Source organism: Cervus elaphus, chromosome X, assembly GCF_910594005.1.
Source record: "Cervus elaphus chromosome X, mCerEla1.1, whole genome shotgun sequence".
In the NCBI taxonomy this organism is placed as follows: domain Eukaryota; kingdom Metazoa; phylum Chordata; class Mammalia; order Artiodactyla; family Cervidae; genus Cervus; species Cervus elaphus.
In genome coordinates this window covers 28,488,062-28,510,771 of record NC_057848.1, presented here as the reverse complement: position 1 = coordinate 28,510,771, position 22,710 = coordinate 28,488,062, and the positions used below count along the sequence as shown (strand labels likewise).

General features: G+C 46.8%; 1 pseudogene; it reads right to left on the bottom strand.

The window, feature by feature from the left end:
- The window catches only part of LOC122689440, a 44,565-nt pseudogene that overhangs the window by 20,127 nt on the left and 1,728 nt on the right, over positions 1–22,710 (bottom strand).

The following is a 22,710-nucleotide window of genomic DNA, read 5'->3' as shown; positions in this document are numbered from 1 at the left end:
TACCTTCTGATATTTGTCTTTCTCTATCTGCCTTCCTTTACTTAGTATGGTATTGACTCTATCCATCCACGCTGTTGTCACTGGCATTATTCCGTTCTGATTCAGGACTGGGTAGTATTCCAGTGCAGAGGTGCACCACTCTGACTTCATTTTCCTGTCGATGAATAACTTTGTTGAATTTGCTGCAGGGGGAGCTTCCCTGGTGGCTCAGCCAGTAGAGAATCCACCTGCCAATGCAGGAGACATGGGTTCAGTCCCTGAATGGGGAAGATCCCCTGGAGAAGGGCATGGCAACCCACTCCAGTATTCTTGCCTGGAGAATCCCATGGACAGAGGGGCCTGGCGGGCTACCGTCCATGGGGTCACAAAGTGTTGGACATGACTGAAGGGACTGAGAATACATGCAAAGGAAAAAAAGAGGAATGAGTTTTTTATTCTTTCCCTTTTTTGAGAACAAAGGAGATAAAGAAAACAGTGAGCAGGCCTGAATATTCCTAGTCTTTTTACTTTAACTATTCATAACTCTGGATGTCTGTGAATAAGTTTGCTTTTCTGCCCCCTAACTCTGCAGGAGCTACGAGTAACATTTTTTCCTTGGACTCTATGCTAAATACATCCCCTATCTGGTGTTTACCCTTACAACACCCTTCTCCTTTTAAAGACATATCAGAAAGAAGACGGCAGAGCCACCCTAATTGCCAGAGTCAGTTACTGGGTTATTGACTTCAGTCTATGACTGTCTTTGAAAAAATGCACAAGGAAGAAATTGAGATCCTATCTCCTTTGTTCCTCATCACTGACACCTGACTGTGAGCCCTTGCCTTATATAAGCCCCTAGACTCTTCATGGGTGGGGGGTAGGGGGGTGCACAGTCCTTGAGGCATGACCCTATTGTGTTTCCCTGTCTGCTGGCTTGAGAATAAAAGCCACCTTTGTATCTCCTTCAAACTCTGTCTCCGTATTTTTTATTTGGCTTCACTGGGCAGAGAAAGCCAAGATTTTGGCCAGCAACAATTCTAGTTCTTGGCCATTGTCAGTTGAGCTTCCCTGAAAACAAGGGTGCACGGGTCACTGTGAATTCTGATTTTCTCTGGGTCTGAGCCCAGACATGGGATTGTCGGGCCATGTGGTTCTGGATGTTTAGTTGATAAAGAACTTCCTTGTTGGTTTTGATAGTTCCTGCACCCATTTACACCCCCACTGAGAGTGTAGGAGAATTCCCTTTTGCCTCCATCCTCCGCAGCCCGTATTCTCTGTGGATGTTTTAGACAGTGGCCACTCTGACCTGTGGGAGGGGGTTTTTCATGGGAGTTTTGATTTAATACATAGTGGCGTGCTGCAGTCCATGGGATTGCAAAGAGTAGGACACAACTGAGCAACTGAACTGAATACATAGTGAGCTGGACAAACTTTCCAGGTGCTTTTTGATACTGTACCAAGTGATTACAGTTTACCTCTTGACATTGTTTTCTTGAAAGGTGGCCCTGTTTTGAAATCCTGTCTGATGATCTACCCCGGGACATGACTGGAAGGGAGGGGTCATTTACACTCCCACAGGCCTTGTGAAAATGAAGAGCCCAACACTAGGTTTACAGTTGTTTTTCTGGAAGACGGTTCTAAGGAAACAGCATTGCTTCCTGCCCCACTCTGGTCCTTAGGCATTGAGTCTCATGGAAAACTCTGTTCATGGATTGTCAGCTAGAGTGGACTGTGCCAGAAGAAACACCCAAGGCTTGAGTCTCATTTCTCCTTCCCCCTTACCCAGGGTCCCCAGGGTCCTCAGGACATATCCCAGTTTGTGGACACCACTCTGCAGAGGGTGCTGTCATCTCTAGGTAGGGTGACCCTAAGGATGGAGGCTGGAGTTAGGAACCCCAGCCTAGGGGACATAGAGTGACCAGGGGACCTTGGAAACCTGTTCCAGCCCGGAGGCTCCACCAATTCTTAGATGATGTAGGCTTGGTTTCTCTGCAGGAGGTTCCACCTGCACCTGGAGATTGGGTGCTCATGCAGAGGGAAGGAGGCATCCCAGGTCCATTGTGGGGTCATATTTCCTGCCACATGCTCCCAGCTCTGTCTGCACTGAGATCCTCCAGGCTTGGGACCAAAACCAGCTCAGGCTCTAGGGATGTGACACCATCAGGGTCACCATGGCCTGAAGACAATAGAGTCAGCCTTTCTAATTCATTTTTTGTACTTTTATTCCCTAACTTGAATTGGCGTGTGTAGTTGAATGACAAGGTTGTGGGTGTTTTTTGGGTTTCTTTTGGACTGACAGACAGCAACTCGATTCACTTGTATGTAGATGTGTATCTCTTCTCTTCCAGGTTCTTTTCCGATATAGGATGCTACAGAGTGTTAAATAGGATTCCTGTGTTACACACTGGTTCCTGGTGGATTCTTTTTTTTTTTTTTTTTTTTAATATTAGCCTCCCGATGTTAGACTGAATCAGTTCATTACTCCCTGTCCTACAGTTTTGTTTTATTTTTCTTCCTGGAGACCATTGATTCTTTTCTGAGTCTGTGAGACTATTTCTCTTTGGTCAAGAATTTCATCTGTATCCATTTTTAGATCCCAGCTACAAGTGATATCTTATGCTAATACCCCTCCCTCAGCTCACTTGCTATGTGAGCTTTTTTCCCTGAGCCCGCCCATGGCATTCTTTCCTGCTTGTTATGGCTGAGTGACGGTTCACTGTCTTCTTTATTCCTTTTGGACGTCTTTGTTTGCAAATATTTTTTCCCATTCTGAGGACTGTCTTTCTCTTTCATTTAGGGTTCCTTTGCTATGCGAATGCTTTTAAGGTTAATTCAGTCCTGTTTACTTAGTTTTGGTTTATTTTTCATTATTCTGGGTACACTTGGTGGAATTGGTGTTACAGCATGCCCCCCCATGTTGTCCTCAAGATTGCATAATATCCGTCCTACATTTAGATCTTTATCTTCTTTGAAGTTTATTTTTGTGTATGGTTTGAGGGATATTCTAATTTCATTCTCATTTTCACTATTGATGCACATCCACGCTGTCCTCCATAGTGGTTTTCTTCTATTTTCATTTACAGCGCGGATGTGGAGGGTTCCCTTTTCTTCATGGCATCTGGCAGATTTAACCTTTGTAGAGTGCTTGACAGTCACCATTCTGATTGGTGTGAGGTGATACCAAACACCCTTCCCTATTATTTAGCAATTTTGACATCTTTTCATTTGATATTTTTTTTAAGTGTGAGTTAAAGGTACCTGTTAAAATTGGCTTTGTGACGGTCTACCCACTTATGAATTCTTTTTTGAGGACCACCTATAGGAGACTCCAGGAGATCAGTTGTTGTTTACTTAGAAACCCTTGGACCTTATGAATATTAAATGCCTGTAAACACGGCTTTCTGTTGATAGGTGGGCTGTGGCCCTCCCCATTGTTTGACCTGAGACCAAACTATGGTGGAGGTAATGAAGACAATGACGACCTCCTCCAAAAGGTCCCATGCATGCACTGCCACATCCAGTGCCCCTCACCCTGAAGCAGGCCACCATTGACCCGTGCCTCCACCAGAGACCCCTGGGCACTCACGGGCAAGTCTGGGTCAGTCTCTTGTGGGGTCACTGCTCCTTTCTCCTGGGTCCTGGTGCGTACAAGACTTTGTTTGTGCTCTCCAAGAGTCTGTTTCCCTAATACTGTGTAAGTTTTGTAATCAAATACCACTGGCCTCCAAAGTCTAATTCCCTGGGGGTTCTCAGTCCCTTTGCCAAATCCCCAGGTTGGGAAATCTGTTGTGGGTCCTAGAAGTGTCTTAATAGTGTGATAATATCTTTGGTATAATTGCTCTGCAGTTTGTGGTTCATCTGTTCAGTGTCTCTTTGCTGGGATTAATGGTAAACTCCCCCCAAGAGTGCTTATGCCACACCCAGGCCTGCTGCACTCAGAGCACCTGCCCCTGTGACAGGCACTGCTGACCTGTGCCTCCTCAGGAGACACTCAGACACTCAAAGGCAGGTCTGGTCATCGCTGTGGGGCCTCCTGGTGAGCACAAGGTTTTGTTTGAGCCCTCCGAGCTCAGTGTCTCTGGCCGGTGTGGGGTTTGCTTCTAAACACGATTTTGCCCCTCCTGCCATCTTGTTGGAGCTTCTCCTTAGCCCTTGCTCATGGGGTATCTTTTTTTTGGTGGGATCCAACATTTTCCTGTTGATAGTTGTTCAGCAGCGAGTTGTATTTTGGAGTTCTCACAGGAGAAGATGAGCACACGTCCTTCTACTTTGCCACTCTGTCACTTTGGATTAAAGATTTACTGAGCATGGCCCCACCCATCAGAACAAGACCCAGTTTTCCCCACGGTCAGTCTCTCCATTCAGAAAGCTTCCATAAGCCTTTTAACCTTGTCAGTCAGAGGGCAGACAGAATACAAACCATGATCACAGAAAACTAATCAAACTGATCAATCTATAATGCTGAAGAAGCTGCAATTGAAGGGTTCTATGAAGACCTACAAGACCTTCTAGACCTAACACCCCAAAAAGATGTCCTTTTCTTTATAGGGGACTGGAATACAAAAGCAGGAAGTCAAGAAATACCAGGAATAACAGGCAAATTTGGCCTTGGAGTACACAATGAAGTAGGGCAAAGGCTAACGAGTTTTGCCAAGAGAACACACTGGTCATAGCAAATACCCTCTGCCAATAACACAACAGAAGACTCTACCCATGGACATCACCAGATGGTAAATATCAAAATCAGAGTGATAATATTCTTTGCAGCCAAAGATGGAGAAGCCCTATACAGTCAGCAAAACAAGACCAGGAGCTGACTGTGGCTAAGATCATGAAGTCTGTATTGCAAAATTCAGACTTCAATTGAAGAAAGTATGGAAAACCACAGGACCATTCAGGTATGACCTATAACAAATCCCTTATGATTATCCAGTGGAAGTGACAGATAGATTGAAGGGATTAGATCTTATAGACAGAGTGCCTGAAGAACTATGGACAGAGGTTCATGACGTTGTACAGGAGGCGGGGATCAAGAACATCCTCAAGAAAAAGAAATGCAAAAAAGCAAAATGGCTGTCTGAGGAGGCCTCACAAATAGATGAGAAAAGAAGAGAAGCTAAAGACAAAGGAGAAAAGGAAAGATATAACCATTTGAAATCAGAGTTCCAAAGAATAACATGGAGAGATAAGAAAGCATTTCTCAGAGATCAATGCAAAACAATAGAGGAAAACAATAGAATGGGAAAGACCAGAGATCTCTTCAAGAAAATTAGAGATACCAAGGGAACATTTCATGCCAAGATGGGCAGAATAAAGGACAGAAATGGTATGGACCTAACAGAAGCAGAAAATATTAAAAAGTGGTGGCAAGAATACACAGAAGAACTATACAAAAAAGATCTTCATGACCCAGATAATCACAATGGTGTGATCGTGCAGGATGAGAAAAGATGCGAAGATGTGAAAGGGTGTTGTACTCAATGATGGAAAAGCTAGAGAACATCCTGAGAGCAAATACTAAATTCGGAGGAGAGAGGAAGATGGATGGGGCAATGTAGATAGGTTGGGAGGGAATGTGGACAAAAGGAATGTCACTAATGGAAAACAAATTCAGAACACGGGCTCTGTAAGGGGTGAGCAGGGCAAGTATCGTGAACAGTGTGTGTGCTGACCTCGCATGGATGTAGGTGGGGTGGTCGGTGTGCTGACCTGGCATGGATGGAGATGGGGCAGGACTGATCTATGTGTTCCTAAGCGACAGAGTTAAGCTGTGGTTAGCTGGTGTGGAAGAGCTGGTTGACAATCAGGCAGGGAGGAGGCATATACCTGGAGGTGGGTTTGATTCCTCTGCTTGACCCCTTGCCCTCTGTAAATGAAAGACCAGCTTTCTTTGCATGTGAAGTGGCTATTAATTAGCAGTGGGTCTCTCTGACTCTCATTTTCTTAAACTGAGGGCATTAAAACTGTTTTTGCAGTGATTTGCATTAGTCCCAAGAAGTTCCGTAACTCATGTCCCCATTCCTTGCTCCTCATTCAGGGAGGCTTAGTGGGTTGACTGGCATGCCCCTTGGGAAAGCCTGTGGGATTCAGTGCTGGACCTGCATCTAGTGCCACTGTTTAAGCCATTTCACTGTGTGTATTGGTTCGTTCATTTACTCTAATATGTATTTGTAAAGCCGTTATGAGATGTTCTCTTGAGATTTCTTATCCTCCTAGTGGTTGATGCAGTGTAGCTTGGAACAGATCCAGAAATCAGTAAGTGGAAGGTACTCTATACCTGTCCTTTTTTCTTTCTTTACAAAGTTTTATTTCATTTTTACTTGCAGGATAATTACCTTATGATATTTTTATGGTTGCTTCTGTATATCACCATGAATTAGCCATAGGTATACACATGTCCCCTCCCTCTTCAAAACCTCCCAATCCCACCCCTCTAGGTGTCACAGATTGGGGTCCCTGTGTCATGCAGCAAATTCCCACTGGCTATCTGCTTTACATATGTTAAAGTATATGTTTCCATGCTAATCTCTCAATTCATCCCACCCTCTCCTTCCGGCACTGTGTCCACAAGTCTGTTCTCTATGTCTGCATCTCCATTGCTGCCCTGCAAGTAGGTTCATCAATGCCATCTTCCTAGATTCCCTATATATACGTTAGTATACAATATTTGTCTTTGTCTTTATGATTTACTTCACTTTGTGTAATAGGCTCTGCATTCATCTACCTCATTAGCAGTGACTCAAATGTGATCCTTTTTATGGCTCAGTAGTATTCTACTGTATATGTGTACCACACTTCTTTATCCATTCATCTGTTGATGGACATCTAGGTTGCTTCCATATCCTAACTATTGTAAATAGTACAGCAGTGAGCAATGAGGTACATATGTCTTTTTCAGTTATGGTTTCCTCTGGGTATATGCACTTTAGTAGGATTGCTGTGTCATATGCTAGTTTTATTCCTAGTTTTTTACAGAATCTCCATACTGTTCTCCATAGTGGCTGTATTGGCCTCTTTCCCCACCAAGTGTGCAAGAGGATTCCCCTTTCTTCACACCCTCTCTAGCATTTACTGTTTGTGGACTTTTTAATGATGGCCATTCTGACCCTTGTTGGATGGTACGTCACTGTAGTTTTGATTTGCATTTCTCTAATAAGGAGCAATGTTGACCATCTTTTCATGTGTTTTTTAGCCATCTGTATGTCTTCTTTGGAGAAGTGTCTATTTAGGTCTTCTGTCCACTTGGTGATTGGGTTGATTATTTTTCTGGTATTGAGCTGCATGAGCTGCTTGTATATTTTGGAGATCAGTTCTTTCTCAGTTGTTTCATTTGCTATTTTTTCTCCCATACTGAGGGCTGTCTTTTCACCTTGCTTATAGTTTCCTTTGTTGTGCAAAAGCTTTTAAATTGCTTAGGTCTCATTTGTTTATTTTTGTTGTTCAGTCCTTTGGGTTTTAACCATGTTCCTTCATCTGCTGAATGTTTCTCTGTCATTTCCTTTTGTTTAATTTACTGTGTTTGTGATCCCTTTTTTGGTTGAAAGGCTGTAGTTTCCTCAGGAGAGTCTACCTCTCCTGAGTGGGTTTGGACCAATGCCTTGTGAAGGTTTCCTGGTTGGGAGGATTTTCGTTTGTGTTCTGGTAGGTGGATCTAGATCTTGTCTTTCTGACGGGCAGTGGCTGGGTCCAGTAATGTGGTTTGGGGCGTATGGGTTCCGTATGGCTTTGAGCAGCCTGTCTGCTGATGTGCAAGGCTGTGCCCCTATTTGGCTGAAGCATAGATGAGGGGTGTTTGGCACTACAGCTTGCTGGCTTTTGGGTGTGGCTTAGTCTTAGTGTTGGGATGGAGGCTTATGGGAGGGCACTCACCTATTAATGTTCTGTGGGGCCAGGAGTTCTCTAGTGATCGAAAGTCCTGGAGTCATTAGCCATTAGCCATTTCCTTCCCCAGAGGATCTTCCCCACCAAAGGATCAAAGCCAGGTCCCTTGCATTGCAGGCAGATTCTTTACTGTCTGAGTGCCCAGGGAAGCCCTTAGAGAATGCCTGCTGGTACTGATTAAATATTAAACAAATATGTGTTGAAAATGAAGAGTATAGTGATGAATAGCAGAAACTGATTATCATGATAATTATTGTGATTTCACAAGTATTTGCTGTCAGATTATAGCACGAATGTGTATGGTAGGATGTAGGAACACAGTACAATTTCCAACTGTGTGTTCATCTGAAAGTTTCTTAGGGTGATGGTAGGTCCTCTATTACAATTACCTTCTAAAGACAGTGACAGGATTTTTTATTGCTTTGTGTTCTTTTTTTTTTTTTACCTTCTTTCACTTTCTCATCAACTCATTGTTGTTATTTACTGGTTAAGTCATGTCAGACTGTTTGCGAACCTTCGGACTGTGGCCCAGCAGGCTCCTCTGTCCATGGGATTTCCCAGGCCAAAAAAAGAGAAGGCAAGTTTGGGGAAAGAGCACATGGGCAGAGACCTCTGAGGACACAGGGATGGAAAGGCCTGCCAGGAAGGGATGAGGGTCAGAAAGCTTCGGGTTTACATGAGGTCTGGCAGGAACAATGGCTCCCAGGCCTGGCAGTGGACACTGCCGAGCACCCGTCTGTCTGCCCTCTGTCTGTCCTGCCCCACATTTGCCAGGAGCCCCGGGGTCTAGACTGTGGTACTTGCTGAGCTGTAGACACAGCTGTCTGCTTGCAGGTGTGTGGGAGGGATGGAGTGCTCTTAGCAACTCATTACAACTCTGGGAAGTGGGACCAAGAGGCTGGGGTTAATCCGGCTCCAAAGAGCTGAGGGACCTACATAGGTTCCAGGGCCAGAGGCCAGACCAGAGCTGCTGAAGAAGGATCCCAGAGGATTTATTGGAAAACCAGTGAAATTGGTTATTAGAAGGCAGCACCAAAAAGACTACAGACAGCAACCTGATATAAAATGAAGTATGAAACAAATGTGAAGTATTGTTGTCACTGTTGTTTTGTAGAAAGCTGGATTAAATGTGTTCTATAATCGGCACGTTTATCCCAGAACTTTCAGTTTTATTTCCACCACACAGCATCAGCAGTGAGCAGTGGCTGTGTGGCACTGGAGCGGTGAGCAGCTGAGAGGAGATAGCCCACGTCCAAGATCAGGAGTGGTGGCTGTGAGGAGATACCCCACGCCTAAGGTCGGGAGCGGCAGTTGTGAGGAGATACCCCATGTTCAAGGTAAGGAGTGGTCTAATCACATGGACCACAGCTGGTCTAACTCAATGACTCTATCAGCCATGCCGTGTAGGGCCACCCAAGATGGATGGGTCATGGTGGAGAGTTCTGACAAAACGTGGGCCACTGGAGAAGGGACTAGCAAACCACTTCAGTATTCTTGTCTTGAGAACCCCATGAACAGTATGAAAGGCACAAAGATAGGACACTGAAAGATGAACTCCCCAGGTCGGTAGGTGCCCAATATGCTACTGAAGATCAGTGAAGAAATAACTCCAGAAAGAATGAAGAGAGGGAGCCAAAGCAAAAACAACACCCAGTTGTGGATGTGACTGGTGATGGAAGCATGGTCGAATACTGTAAAGAGCAGTATTGCATAGGAACCTGGAATGTTAGGTCCATGAATCAAGGCAAATTGGAAGTGGTCAAACAGGAGATGGCAAGAGCGAATGTAGACATTTTAGCAATCAGCAAACTAAAATGGACTGGAATGGGTGAATTTAACTCAGATGACCATTATATCTACTACTGTGGGCAAGATTCCCTTCGAAGAAATGGAGTAGCCATCATAGTCAACAAAAGAGTCCAAATGCAGTACTTGGATGCAATCTCAAAATTGATGGAATGATCTCTGTTCATTTCCAAGGCAAACCATTCAATATCATGGTAATCAAAGTCTATTCCCCGACCAGTAGTACTGAAGAAGCTGAAGTTGAATGGCTCTGTGAAGACCTACAAGACCTTTTAGAACTAACACCCAAAAAGATATCCTTTTCATCATAGGGCACTGGAATGCAAAAGTAGGAAGTCAAGAAACATCTGGAGTAACAGGCAAATTTGGCCTTGGAATACAGAATGAACCAAGGCAAAGGCCAATAGAGTTTTGCCAAGAGAACACACATATCATAGGAAACACCCTCTTCCAGCAACACAAGAGAAGACTCTACACATGGACATCACCAGATGATCAACACCGAAATCAGATTGATTATATTCTTGCAGCCAAAGATGGAGAAGCTCTATACAGTCAGCAAAACAAGACAAGGAGCTGCCTGTGGCTCGGATCATGAACTCCTTATTGCCAAATTCAGACTTAAATTGAAGAACATAGGGAAAACCACAAGATCATTCAGGTATGACCTAAATCAAATCCCTTCTGATTATACAGTGGAAGGGAGAAATCGATTTAAGGGACCAGATCTGACAGACAGAGTGCCTGATGAACTATGGACGAAGGTTCGAGACATTGTACAGGAGGCAATTACCAAGTTCATCCCCAAGAAGACAAAATGCAGAAAGGCAAAATGGTTGTCTTAGGAGGCCTTACAGATAGCTGTGAAAAGAAGAGAAGTGAAAAGCAAAGGAAAAAAATGAAAGAAATACCCATTTGAATGCAGAGTTCCAAAGAATAGCAAGAAGAGATAAGAAAGCTGTCCTCAGTGATCAGTGCAAAGAAATAAAGGAAAACAATAGAATGGGAAACCCTAGAGAGGTCTGCAAGAAAATTAGAGATACCAAGGGAACATTTCATGCAAAGACAGGCTCAATAAAGAAATGGTATGGACCTAACAGAAGCAGAAGATATTAAAAATAGGTGGCAAGGAGACACAGAAAAACTATACAAAAAAGATCTTCACGACCCAGATAATCACGATGGTGTGATCACTTACCTAGAGCCAGACATCCTGGAATGTGAAGCCAAGTGGGCCGTAGGAAGCATCACTACAAACAAAGCTAGTGGGGGTGATGGAATTCCAGTTGAGCTATTTGAAATCCTAAAAGATGATGCTGTGAAAGTACTGTACTCAATATGCGAGCAAATTTGGAAAACTCAGCAGTGGCCACAGGACTGGAAAAGGACAGTTTTCATTCCAATCCCAAAGAAAGGCAATGTCAAAGAATGCTCAAACTATTACACAATTACACTCATCGCACATGCTAGCAAAGTAATCCTCAAAATTTTCCAGGCCAGGCTTCAACAATACGTGATCTGTGAACTTCCAGATATTCAAGCTGATTTTATAAAAGGCAGAGGAACCAGAGATCAAATTGCCAACATCCCCTGGATCATCAAAAAAAGCAACAGTTTCAGAAAAACATCTATTTCTGCTTTACTGACTATGCTAAAGTCTTTGACTATATGGATCACAATAAACTGGAAAATTCTGAGAGATGGGAATACCAGACCACCTGACCTGCCTCTTGAGATATCTGTATGCAAGTCAGGAAGCAACAGTTAGAACTGGTCATGAAACAAAAGACTGGTTCCAAATTGGGAAAGGAGTACCTCAAGGCTGTATATTGGCACCCTGTTTATTTAAATTGTATGCAGAGTACATCATGCAAAATGCCAGGCTGGATGAATCACACTCTGGAATCAAGATTGCTGGAAGAAATATCAATAACCTCAGATATGCATATGACACCACCCTTATGGCAGAATGTGAAGAAGAACTAAAGAGCCTCTTGACAAAACTGAAAGAGGAGAGTGAGAAAGTTGGCTTAAAACTCAACATTCAGTAAACTAGTAAACTAAGATCATCAGAAAACTAAGGTCCCATCATTTCATGGCGATTAAATGGGGAAACAATGGAAATAGTGACAGACTTTATTTTGGGGGGCTCCAAAATCACTGCAGATGGTGACTGCAGCCATGAAATTCAAAGAAACTTGCCCCTTGGAAGATAAGTTATGAGCAACCTAGACAGCATATTAAAAAGCAGAGACATTGCTTTGCCAACAAAGGTCCGTATAGTCAAAGCTGTGGTTTTTCCAGTGGTCATGTATGGATGTGAGAGTTGGACTATAAAGAGGGCTGAGTGCCCAAGAATTGATGCTTTTGAACTGTGGTGTTGGAGAAGACTCTTGAGAGTCCCTTGTACTGCAAGGAGATCCACCCAGTCCATCCTAAAGGAGATCAGTCCTGAATATTCATTGGAAGGACTGATGTTGAAGCTGAAACTCCAATACTTTGGCCACCTGATGCAAAGACCTGACTCATTGGAAAAGACCCTAGTGCTGGTAAAGATTGAAGGCAGGAGGAGAAGGGGATGACAGAGAATGAGATGGTTGGAGGGCATTACTGTCTCAATGGACATGAGCTTGAGAAAACTCTGGAAGCTGGCGATGGACAGGGAGGCCTGGCGTGCTGCAGTCCATGGGGTCCCAAAGAGTCGGACATGACTGAGCGACTGTACTGAACTGAACTCGTACCAGTGGGTTCTTCCAAGCATGTAGCCCAAAGCGTTCTGCCTGAGGGAGTAGGGATCACACAGGTAAAATGTGTAACATCCCACAGGAAGCTCTGGACCATGGAACTAAGAGTCCCTCTTGGGCAGCCAAGACCCTGAACAGTGACGAGAGATTCTCCCTGTTTTAGTCCCAGGGACAAAGAAGCTGGTCTGCCTGCCCATCAGTTCCAAGCTGGTGCTGGGAGGTCCCTGCATACCCTGACCACTGGATCAAACCCAGGTGGGTCCACCAATTCGAGCCCCACTGAGCCCCTGCTCCACACATATGTGGAGAGTCACTTAAGGTCACTTGAGGCTTATGTCCTTGGATATTCTTGGCCCTGCTCCTCCAGCTCCTCCTCTCGCTCCTTCGAGGACACCTTCACCTGCTCCTCCTCTGCCACCATTCAACCTCCTCACACTCACCCCTCCTCCTGCTCCTGTTCCTTCTTCTCGTCCTGAGCATCTGAGTCCTCAGAAGTGGCAGTAAGGATGCAGCTTTGGCCCAGAAGCCAAGATGCCCTGGATGATGGCACTTCTCTGATTCAAGGGACACTTTTCCTCTGGTGCTCCTTCCTCTGGAGACAAAGCTAGGCTTTGGGGACCTAATTCGAGGAGCTCATCTCCAGCTGTAGGACCGCCAATGCCTACAGCGCCTCCAGTGGGGGCTGGTCACTCGAGGCTCCTGTTCTTGGATGTTCCTGGCCCTGCTCCTCCGGCTCCTCCTCCTGCTCCTGCGAGGACACCTTCTCCTGCTCCTCCTCTGCCACCATTTCAACCTCCTCCATGATGTCTTCCACCAGCAGCTGGAGCACTCGCTGATCCCCAACATCTCTCCATCCTCCAGGGCCGCTCCTTCCTCCACTGCCTCCCCACTGACGAAGGCAGCCTCCTCACCTGGTGGGCCACCTGCTGCCTGCCATATCCCTGACGGCCACACCATGCCAGCAGGCTGCAGGGCCCTGGCACCCTGAATGCTTGGGCTCACACTGAAGAAGACCCAGGGTCTGCGTGAGCAGCAGGACCCAGGGAAGGATGATTCTGACAAAGGTGCTTGAGTCACCATGCCTCCGTGAGAATCACCTGGGTCTCGCATGCTGTAAGCAGAGCTGCTATGAATGAGACTAGGACACATGACGCCTCCAGGCCTCCAGTCTCAGCCTGTCACCTGCTACCCGCATGACCTGAAGCCAGGCTCTGATCCAGGCGGCATGAGCCTGAGCTTCCCCACTGGGGAAAGGAGAGGGTCCTGGCCTCTACACAGATCTGCCTTCAGGCCTTGCCTCCTGATCCCCTCACCACCTCTGTGCCTCATCACTTACCTCTCATGGCAGGACTTTCCTGCTGGAGGTAGTGCTGCAGGGTATGGGCCCACAGGCCCTCCCCAGTGATCTGCTGGCCCCACGAGGGAGGTCTGCATGGGGCTGACCAGGACCCAAGCCTTCCCATGGGCAGCTGAGTACCCTGACTTCAATCGTCCATTCTGTGGAGGCCCAGAGAGACCCCACCTCCGCAATCCTGTTCCATCCATCACAGTTGTGGTTCAACAACCAGTTGAAGATGTTCAGGCTGCGGGTGTCCAGCCTGAGGCTGGGAGCTCCCCATCCATCGTCACAGAACCAGTGGACTGGAGAGGAAGTACATGCCCTATATCCTGGAGGAGGACAGGGGAGACAGGGAAGATTCAGGTAGGGGGAGCATCTGCTCCCTCTCCCACCCACCCACAGCGTCCTGGGAGCCAGGTCATACCAGGGATGCCAAGGTGGTACTCCTTAATGATCACTCTGTTCCTGAAGGACAGGGTTGTCCCAAAAGGAAGATACCAGCTTGCAGCGGGACTGGGGATGGCCTAGTTCCTGCAGCTGCCAGGGCCAGGAGGATGGAAAAGGTGAAAGTGCAAGCTCCTCGGGTCCTCAGCTTGCCTGCCAGGAACACCTTCCCGTTTTCCTTTCCAATTGCTTGCACTGAATGCACGCACCCGGATAATAGGATGCCCCCACCCAGTGTGCCTGCCCAGCTACCCCACCCACCTGCCCTCAAGGCTCCCTTCCTGCCCTTCAAGTCCATCATGTAGCTCAGCACGTCTTCGTCTTGGTCACTCATCATGATGGGCATCTGTCAGGGGTTCATAATCTGACATCGGTCAAGGAGCCAGTCTTGCCACATGCCGGGCAAGGAAAAGTCTTGAATAACAGGGTTAGACTCGGGCAGGGCAAGCACACTGGAACAGGCATCTGTGGCAAGGGCTCTGGGTACTCCTGCTTGTCCAGCCGCCAGGCCGACAGCCTCAACTCCTGCCATACTTTCAGAGATGCTCATCCCTCTGGGTCCCCTGTGGGCCTCTGGGACCCTTGTGCGCATCCCCCAAGGGAGGATCTGTTTCGGACCGCTCCTGATGTATGCCTGGCATGGCTGTCCTGGGTAGTGACATACCAATTGCTTAAAACTTCAGGATCTGCAGTCCCTGCGGCATGCAGTCATTTGCTCAGACACATACAGGAATAGAGATCCCCAGGCTCAGCTGGCACTGTGCCTGTGGAGATCACAACTCCCCCCTCCCCCAATCCCCTTGCCCTCCCAATTCCCATGGTCCCCCTCACCTAACTTGTACCCTCACCCAACCCCTCCTGCTCCTGTTACTTCTCCTCCTCCTGATTTGGCCCAGATGCCAGGGAAGCCCTAGATGATGGCACTTCTCTGATTCAAAGGACACTTTCTCCTCTGATGGTCCTTCCTATGGACCCGAAAATAGGCTTTTGGGTCTTTATCATTGGAGGAGCTCAGCTCCGCCTGTAGGCTCTCAACGCCTCCAATGCCTCCAGCGGTGACTGGGCACTCGAGGCTCCTGTCCTCACCCCTTCCACCTCCACCTGGCATGTGGACAACCACCTGCTTTTACAGTGCACTAGAGGGAGCAACCACAGTGGCTCAAACTGACTGAGAAGGGTTGTGGGACTCCCGACGTCTGTGCTACTTCCCTGAATAATCCACAATTTCAACAACAGCTCTCGGGGAATGCTACTTTGGCACACGGCCTCTGGTCACTGGGTACATACATTTCCTGCCCCAGGGTACAGCTTCTGTTCAGATGTGAGCCAAAAGGAGCCACACAAAGCCATTTGCTGACACCCATACAGGTGTAGCCATGCCCAGGCTCTGCTTGCACTGTATCGTTGGAGCCTGTGGCTTCCTCTGACCCAAATTCCCTTCCCCTCCAGTTCCCTTGGCCCCCCTCACCTGGCTGTGCCCTGACCCACACCCCTCCTTCTGCTCCTGTGCCTTCTCCACCTCCTGAGCAGCTAACCTCCAAGAAGCGGCAGTAAGAATACGGCTTTGGCCCAGAAGCCAGGGATGTCCTGGATAATGGTGCTTTTCTGGGCCAAGGGACCCTTTCTCCTCTGATGGTCACTCCCCCTGAGCTGAAGTTAGGCCCTGTGGTCTTTTTCATTCACAGACCTCAGCTCCACCTGCAGTGCCGTGAATGCTTCCAACTCCTCCAGTGTGGGCCGCTCACTCAGGTCTCCAGGCCTTAAATGTTCTTGGCCCTGCTCCTCCAGCTTCTCCTCCTGCTCCTGCGAGGACACCTTCTCCTGCTCCTCCTCCGCCACCACTTCAACCTCCTCAATGATGTCTTTCACCAGCAGCTGGAACACTTGCTGATCCCCAACACCTCTCTCCTCCAGGGCCACGCCTTTTTCCACTGCCTCCCCACTGAAGAGGGCAGCCTCCTCGCCTGGTAGGCCACCTGCTGCCTGCAACATCCCTACAGCCCCACCACCCCAGCAGGTCTCAGGGCCCCTGCACCCTGAATGCTCGGGCTCACATCGAAGAAGATCCGGTGTGGTCCCTGGGCGCTCCTGCCTTCCTCTGGTCTCACTCTCCATGTGGTCCTGGCCATGGCCCAGATCTGCAAAGGACCTGGACACCAGAGTACACTAGATGACAGGCAAAATCATTGCAAAGGCTCAGGCAGTTCCCCCAGATTGGTTGCCAGCCTACAGCCTATCACCAGGGACCCTGAGACACGCATGTGCTGGGAGCCTTGTGACTTCACTCAAGCGTAGTATGCTAACCGGTGGGGGCCGACTTCCACAGCCTGACCTCCAAACCCCATCAGGAACCAATCAAATGGAGCCTAAAGGCCTTTCCATACAGGGACACACCCAGTGGACTTTTGGGTACTCTGGCAGCAGCGATCCATTTGCAAATCTCAGCTCAAGACAAAGTGGCGGGCGGGTCCACCGAAGCCGTTTGCTTGAGCCACAGGGCGAATGTGCCGGACATGCAAGTGGCTCAGCTGAGCCAGTTGGGCGGTAAAGGCAAGGACCTGACCCTGATGCTGAAATCCTCCTCAAGCTTGAAACTGCCTCTGAGTCAGCGGGCGACAACCTGTGCTCAGGAGTCCACACAGGTGAGACAGCTTTCTGGGGAAACTCAGGGACAGAGGTGCTCACCTCGGATCCGATCTGCAAGCTCTGTGCAGGGCAGAGGGGCGAGGGGGCTTGGGTGCCATTGGGTGGGGGATTGGGAAGAGCACACACTGATCTCACCGTCACTTAGCTGCTGCAGAGTCCATCTCAAAACTTGCGCCTTAGGCTAGAGCAGTCTTGGGAACACAGCCATCCTCTGAGGAAGGAGCACACTACTTCCCTTAGCTCCCTGTCCAGCTGCCAAGCCGCACCCCCAAACCAAACCATCCTGGAGCCCTTGGCCCTAGGTCTGTCAGCTGCAAGCTTTTCCCATGCCCGCAGCTGAGAGCTGGGACCAGGCTGCCCATGTATGCGACCGTGGATGCCCTTCCGAGAGGAGGAGAGCTCCTCACCCAAGTGTCTCGGGGCAAAAGTGCTCCTCCTGGCCATCACTACTGTGTACTTGCTGGCTGCCTAGATCACGTGGGCACTCGGTAGCAGTTTTGGCCTGTGTGTAAAATAGACCGATTAACAGTTACTCCCGGCCCCTCAGGTCACCCGGGAGGCAGAAACCCAGGCGACACGCATGTGCTTTGGAAAGGCAGGTGCCCGTTCCCTCTCTACCCCCTGCCTGGACCGAACCTTTCCCCTCTGGTTCCACAGACAAGGATGAGACCCCAGAGAAAGGAAAGAATTCAGGGCAGGAATTTTGGCATGATCAATGTGGCTTCTTTGACCAGACTGCTATTCCCTATTCTCTGGAGCCTGAAAAACAGCGGGCTCTGAGCAGCCTTCTGAGGCATCCCTGTCTCTGACTGTCCCAGGGTGCCTGCATGCAAACAGCCCACCACCCTTGCTTCCTCCATGTTCCCTCCCTCACAGGCACACACAGGCAGAGGGGCACACACATACAACCCAGACCTGAACTTTCTTCTGCTTTCTGCACTGCCACGTAGGCTGGAAGTGCCCAAATGGATTCCATGCTCACACCCTGTCTCATCGGATGCCTGGGGATACACACTGAGAGCTTACTTAACATGGTATTTCTCTCCCATGGTGTCAGTGTGAGCCACACTCTTTGAGGTAGGGTCCTGGCTGACGCTCTGGTCCTAGGCAGCACTAGCTCTGCCCCTTCCCCTGTCTCCTCCTCACATGTGTGATACATGTCTCCAGGGCATCAGGCTCTCTTTCTGTGCCTCCTCTTCCCAGGCTCTGCTCTTTTCCGAAGGACCTTGTCCTTGCCACAGTCACGGGTCCTGCCGTGGCCTCATCTGCCATTTGCACAGGTTAGCTCAAGTGCCACAGACTGGTGGGTCCAAAGGCTGTGGTTTAAAAGCCCCACACCACATGATTTACTGAGGGTGGTGCCTCAAGCCCTCAGCCCCGCTTCCAGGTACAAGCACGTGACAACACAGCAGAAATTGTGACCATGTTTATGTCTCTTGATGTCATTCCAGATTAGTGGACTCACTGTCCTGAGTTGTCAGTGGCCATCTTTTCCTCATTCTTGTCCTGAACAGGGGCACTGCACAGATGTATCAACCAGTCTGTCCGAGTCTGTGCACGCCTCCTGCCTCCTCTGTTTGCTCCACGTCTCATGTCCTGTTGCCTTCATTTCTGTGTCTGCTGTGGGCCAGAGACACCCCCACACAGAAACACACACATACAGGCCACACAAGCACACACCTGTACACACACACATGTTCAAGGCACAGGGACACAAATGCAAACAGGGAACACAGGTGTTTCAGTAGCTGAGGGACCAGTGGTTCATATGCAATGTAAGCATTTCCACACTTCTTATATGAAAATCTCCAGTTGGTTCTTTACACGTGAAATATAGAGAAGTCCAACTTGCATGAGGGAGAATTGGTGCTGGATTGTGATACAGGAGATACAGAGAATTCCATACTTCCTAGCGGAAAATCTCTTGTCTTGATATTGTTCTCTCTCCCTCCCTCTGTCTCTCTCTGTCTCTGTCTCTCTCTCTCAGAGAGGACAAGTAATTCCATATTTCATGAAGAAACAATGGTGCTCAGATTTTCCCTTATGAAATAGAGATCATTACAATTCCATATTGGTTCTCTGTGTCTTAAGGAAACCAATGCCAAATGGTCATATATGAAATGTAGAGAATTCTGAGTTTCAGTTAAGGAAATCAGCGTCCAGATTTTCACACAGAAAGTATAGGGAATTCCACATTACAGGTAAGAAAATCACCCTCCAGGTTCTGTAGTGTGAAATACAGAAAGTTTAGTGTATCTTGGCGTCAAATGAGCATCTATATATTCATAGGTAAAATGTAGAGAATTCACTACTTAATTGAGTAAAATTGTCACCCTGATTTTCATATGTGAATTATACAGTATTCCAGATTTTTATGTATTAACATCATTGCACAGATTTTTGTATCTGAAAGATATGGAATTTCAGATCTCAGTGGGGACGGATTTTCATATGTGATATACAGAAGATTCAATGCTTCATGTGTGAAAACTTGAGCAGAGATTTTCATTTGTGATATATAGATTATTTCCTATTTCATGTAGAAAATGAGTGGCCATATTTCAAATGTGAAATATAGAGAATTCCTATGTGACATGGGAAAATTGGCACTGTATATTCATACATGAAATACAGAGAAAAAGAAATTCTATACTTTTCGTAGGACTATCTGGGTTGATTTTTCTATACATGAAACATGAAAAATTTCATGTATGAAAATCTCTTTCCAGTGGTCTATATGATCATTCTAGAGTATCACTTACTTTTGTCAGAAAATCATCATACATATTTTCTAATATGAAATACCCAGAATGACATAGAGAGAGCAGAACAGTATATGTTCATATTTTCAACTGTAAAATACACATCATTCCATATTTCACTTAGGAAAATCTGTACTATGATTTCCACATGTGAGACATACAGAATTCCATACTTCACATTTTAAAATCTCTGCATAGAATACCCTTGCTAATGCTCTAATATGTGAAGCATAGAGAATTTGGCACCTGATCCCATCACTTCATGGCAAACAGATGGGGAAACAATGGAAACAGTGACAGACTTTATTTGGGGGGACTGCAAAAATCACTGCAGACAGTGGCTGCAGTCAGGAAATTAAAAGACGCTGGCTCTTTTGAAGAAAAGTCATGACCAACCTAGACAGCATGTTAAAAAGCAGAGACAATTATTTGCCAAGAAAGGTCCATCTAATCAAAGCTGTGGTTTTCCCAGTAGTCACATATGGATGTGAGAATTGGACTATAACGAAAACTGAGTGCAGAACTGATGCTTTTTGAACTGTCCTGTTGTAGAAGACTCTTGAGAGTCCCTTGGACAGCAAGGAGATCCAACCAGTCCATCCTAAAGGAAATCTAAGAAGAGTTGGCAAGAATACACAGAAGAACCGTAGAAAAAAGATCTTCACAACCCAGATAATCATGATGGTGTGATAACTCACCTAGATCCAGACGTCCTGGAATGTGAAGCCAAGTGGGCCATGGGGAGCATCACTATGAACAAAGCTAGTGGAGGTGATGGAATTCCAGTTGAGCTGTTTCAAATCCTAAAAGATTATGCTGTGAAAGTGTTGTACTCAATATGACAGCAAATTTGAAAACTCAGCAGTGGCCCCAGGACTGGAAAAGGTCAGGTAGGTTTCATTCCTATCCCAAATAAAGGCAATGTCAAAGAATGCTCAAACTACCACACAATTGCACTCATCTCACATGCTTGTAAAGTAATTCTCAAAATTCTCCAAGCCAGGCTTCAGCAATACGTGAAAAATGAACTTCCAGATGTTCAAGCTGATTTTAGAAAAAGCAGAGGAACCAGAGATCAAATTGCCAACATCCACTGGATTGTCGAAAAAGCAAGAGAGTTCCAAAAAAACATCTCTTCCTGCTTTATTGACTATGCCAAAGCCTTTGGCTGTGGATCACAATAACCAGAGATGGGAATACCAGACCACCTGGCCTGCCTCTTGAGAAACTTGTATGCAGGTGAGGAAGCAACTGATAGTACTGGCCATGGAACAACAGACTGGTTCCAAATAGGAATAGGAGTACGTCAAGGCTATATATTGTCACCCAGCTTATTTAAATTACATGCAGAGTACATCATGAGAAACGCTGGAAGAAGCACAAGCTGGAATCAGGATTGTCAGGAGAAATATCAATAACCTCAGATATGCAGATGACACCACCCTTATGGCAGAAAGTGAAGAAGAACTAAAAAGCCTCTTGATGAAAGTGAAAGAGCAGAGTGAAAATGTTGACTTAAAGCTCAACAATCAGAAAACTAAGATCTTGGCCTCCAATCCCATCACTTCATGGCAAATAGATGGGGAAACAGTGGCTGACTTTATTTGGGGGGGGGGGCTCCAAAATGACTGCAGATGGTGATTGCAGCCATGAAATTAAAAGACACTTACTCCTTGGAAGAAATGTTATGCCCAACATAGCATATTATAAAGCAGAGACATTACTATGTCAACAAAAGTCCATCTAGTCAAGGCTATGGTTTTTCCAGTGGTCATGTATCGATGTGAGAGTTGGACTGTAATGAAAGCTGAGCACAGACAAATCAATGCTTTTGAACTGTGGTGTTGATGAAGACTCTTGAGAGTCCCTTGGACTGCAAGGAGATCCAACAGTCAATCCTAAGGGAGATCAGTCCTGGGTGTTCATTGGAAGGACTGATGTTGAAGCTGAAACTCCAGTACTTTTGCCACCTGATACAAAGAGCTGACTTATTCGAAAAGACCCTGATGCTGGGGATGATTAAGGGCAGGAGGAGAAGGGGACGACAGAGGATAAGATGGTTGGATGGCATCACCGACTCATTGGACATGAGTTTGGGTAAACTCCGGGAGTTGGTGATGGACAGCGAGGCCTAGTGTGCTGTGGTTCATGGGGTCGCAAAGAGTTGGCCACGACTGAGCGACTGAACTGAACTGAACTTGTTTTTCTTCAAGTCATTTCTGCCTAAGGCTCAGAACCTACTTGACAAACCAGAATGTTTTACTCATGTAAGTTTTCTCTTAAGGTATGTTAATGAGATGATGCAGATGCTTGGAAAGCTGCCTTTCTTCAAGATTGATGTCAGTCATTTTATGGCCCAGGACAACTCACCTTGTGTCAGTGTTATCTCAAAATGTATGTTGTGGGTGAGGGTCCTGGTGACAATCTCAGAGTTTTGAGATACTTTCCTTCTCTAATTAACATCCTGCTAGCAGCTATATATATTCTGGCTAAAGCCTAGCAAGGGGTCACTCTTTCTGGCCCCTTCTGATGTGTATGATGACGAAGCATCCTCACTGGCCACTGATTGAATTTGTCTTCCTTAGGCCACAAATCCCAGCACCTTTCACAGCTCATAAGCAACTTTTCAAATCCCAGGTACCACTGAATTGGAGTGGAATGAGTTGCTTGGTATCCTGCAGGAAGAGGAGTAACGGACCTAAATCACCTGCCATGTTCAACCCACGCCTTTCTGCCCCTACACCTGAAATCCAGGGATCTGCCTCTTACCAGTGATGCTAGTGAGATACTCCTTAACAGTCACTTCATTCTGGAATTGGGGGTTGTTCTAAAAGAACAATATGGTCTTACAGCACTCAGTGGATACCTGAGTTCCTCCACTTGCTAGGACAAAGTGGAGAGGTGGTAAGGTATGAAATCTCTTTACAGGAGAGCTGTCCTTTCCTCTTTGCAGGGATAAATCATGTTCCCTCCCCTTCGCAGTCACCTCCCTTTCACATTATGGTGTCCACAGCCTGACCTTCAAGTGTTTCCTGTAGCTAAGCATTTCTTCTTCTTGGTCACTCATCATGACTGTCACCTGGGGGTGGTTCACAAACTGCTTTAGGTC